This window comes from Aythya fuligula, chromosome 3 (genome assembly GCF_009819795.1).
Source record: "Aythya fuligula isolate bAytFul2 chromosome 3, bAytFul2.pri, whole genome shotgun sequence".
NCBI classification, from domain to species: Eukaryota; Metazoa; Chordata; class Aves; order Anseriformes; family Anatidae; genus Aythya; species Aythya fuligula.
The window spans coordinates 60,032,155-60,035,073 of NC_045561.1; the positions used below are offsets into that span (position 1 = coordinate 60,032,155).

The 2,919-nt window shown below is 43.8% G+C and overlaps 1 non-coding gene across 1 annotated transcript; it reads left to right on the forward strand.

The window, feature by feature from the left end:
• The first annotated feature begins 987 nt into the window (after positions 1 to 987).
• Positions 988 to 1,060, forward strand: TRNAK-CUU. The gene has a single exon. It is a non-coding gene; the product is annotated as a tRNA-Lys (tRNA).
• The last annotated feature ends 1,859 nt before the right edge of the window (positions 1,061 to 2,919 follow it).

Consider the following 2,919-nt stretch of genomic DNA (forward strand, 5'->3'; position numbering starts at 1 on the left):
TGTGACTCCTATTTCACCCTCCTAAATTTCAGCAATTGTTCCTATAGGAATACGTGCTATAAGACAGTGGGATACCATCAACACTATCCTGCAAGAAGCTTCTTTCCTCAGTTCAAAGTCTTTTAATTGGTGCTCCATTTGTCATTTGATCCTAGATTTACTACTTTCACATTGTCTAGATATCCTGTGGATATCCTTGTCTTAGCAGCTGCTGAGAAATTAATATGTAGGCTGAATAAATTATGCCAAACATTTGCTGTTCTGACAGGTCTAAAACTTCTTTCCACAGTACTGCTCAAAATTCTTCATTAATAAATATGCTGGCTAAGTAATTAAAAAGTAGAAATACTTCTTAAATGCTGCGACCAAAAGAGAACACTGTGGAGAAACTTTCTGAAAAGGTTCACCAACTTGAAGAGAGATTATTCTCCTCCATACCTGTACAGAGCAGTGTCTCAGCTATCAGGGGTAGGCGTTCATCCACACAAGGAAGACGATATGGTGGGTACTCACCCCGTGCCACCCTGTGGTTTTACTTACGAGACCATGGAGAGGACATGAGAAAATGGGATGGAAAATCTACTGCGACCCTAGAGGCACGGGTACGTGAGTTGCAAAAGAAAACAATCAAGAAAAAGGGATTCTCTGAAAAGTTTGCTGCTCCAACTTCCAGCAGACAGTCCTTCAAACACAGAAATGAAGAAGATTCTGACCAGGATTAGGGGAGCCCTGCCTCCAGCCAGGGGGAGGAAAGGGACAATCGAGTTTATTGGACTGTGTGGATTCGATGGCCTGGCACGTCAGACGCACAGAAGTATAAGGCTTTAGTAGATACCGGTGCACAATGTACTATAATGCCATCGAGATATAAAGGACCAGAGCCCATCTATATTTGTGGAGTGACAGGCGGATCTCAGCAGTTGACTGTATTGGAGGCTGAAGTGAGTCTGACTGGGAATGAGTGGGAAAAGCACCACATTGTAACTGGCCCGGCTAGCTCAGTTGGTAGAGCATGGGACTCTTAATCCCAGGGTCGTGGGTTCGAGCCCCACGTTGGGCGCCAAAAAGACTGTCGTGGTTTAACCCGGCTGGCAGCTAAACACCACGCAGCCGTTCGCTCACCCTCCCCCCTCCCTCTCTGGGACGGGGGAGAGAAATGGAAAGTGAAGCCCGTGAGTTGAGATAAAGACAGTTTAATAAGACAGGACAGGAAAATAATAATAACAAAATAATAATAACAATAATAACAATAATGTTACAATGGTGATAATAGGAAAGTAATAATAATATGTACAAACAAGTGATGCACAATGCAATTGCTCACCACCCGCTGACCGATGCCCAGCCTAACCCCGAGCAGTCCGGCCCCCTCCCCCCGGCTAGCCACCCCTATATATTGTTTAGCATGACGTCAGATGGTATGGAATACCCCTTTGGCTAGTTTGGGTCACCTGTCCTGGGTCTGTCCCCTCCCAGCTCTTACTGCACCCCCAGCCTGCCTGTTGGCAGGACAGAGCAAAAGGCTGAGATGTCCTTGGCTTGGTATAAGCACTGTTCTGCAACAATTAAAACATCGGGGTGTTATCAGCACTCTTCTCATCCTAAGCCAAAACACAGCATTCCACCAGCTACTAGGAAGAAAATCAATTCTGTTCTAACTGAAACCAGGACAGACCCACTGAAAGATTCCCATTATATTTGTTTATCATGTTTCCTACCAAAGAAATTTTTCTCTCAGATTTACCACATCAAATCTCATGATTGTGCAAAGAAACTTCACAAGCACATGTATAAAATCCCCCAAATATGCAAACAAAAGGATGCATTTCCTGAATATACCATCTAGAATCTTCTTTGGAGTCTCCAGCTTATTATTGTTACTGTAAAGTCATGACCATGCATCCTACAGTGTTTCCTAATTTATTTACTGATCTTCACAAGCCTGCTGTGGGAGTTTATATTTTTAATGCCTTTCATATCCTTTTCCTCTGATGTTCTTACTCTCATTGCCTACCTCATCCCTTTCCAGGACACCAAAAAACTATTCACAAAAGCAACAAAGACAAAGCCAGAAAGGAGCCTCTTGATCCTGCTCTTGAGCCTGCCATGACGTACTCCTGACCCCAAGCCATCCTTGTGGCAAAGAAAGCCAACAGCTTCCTGGGCTGCAAGTCACAGCAGCACATCAAGGGAAGAGATCCTTCCTCCCTACTGAGTACAGGTGAGACACATCTGGAGTGCGGGGCCCAGTTCTGGACTCCCCAGAACCTTCCCAGTGTTGTCCAGTGAGAGAAGCAAGTGTGTGCATGTTGAAGTATAGGAGGTTCCTTCTGAACAACACTTCTCTACTACAGGGGTGACATAGCACTAGAACAGTTTGCACACAGATCCTGTGGAGTCTTCTTCTTTGGAGATTTTTAAAACCTTGCTGGATGTGGTCCTAAGCAACCTGCTTTGGGTGTCCCTCCTTGAACAGGAGGGTAGGATTAGATGACCTCCAGATATCTTTTCCAAATTAATCTATTTCACAATTCTGTGAAACACGACACTGGATTTTAAGATATCTGACACTGCAGCTTTGGGCAAGCCCCACTGAGTATCCAAAGGGAAGGAGCATGGTTGTGCCAAAGATTTTCTCACATCTGTAAACTTGTCATCAGGAAAGTTATGGAAAACATTCAAGAGCAGATTATTAAACTCTAGGTTTTAGGGGTGGATAAAAAAATGTTATATGAATTCCTCCACAACTTTCTTACAGAGTACAGGGCTCACTGCAGCACTCTAATCTTTGATGATCTGGCTAGCAAAGTGGTTAACAGGTAAACTCTGGCCACTATTATAATCTGTGTGACAGACTCACTGTCTTTTTTCCACAGTGTAAGAAAAAAAAGAGAAGTTCAGTGAATGAGATGATTTTTT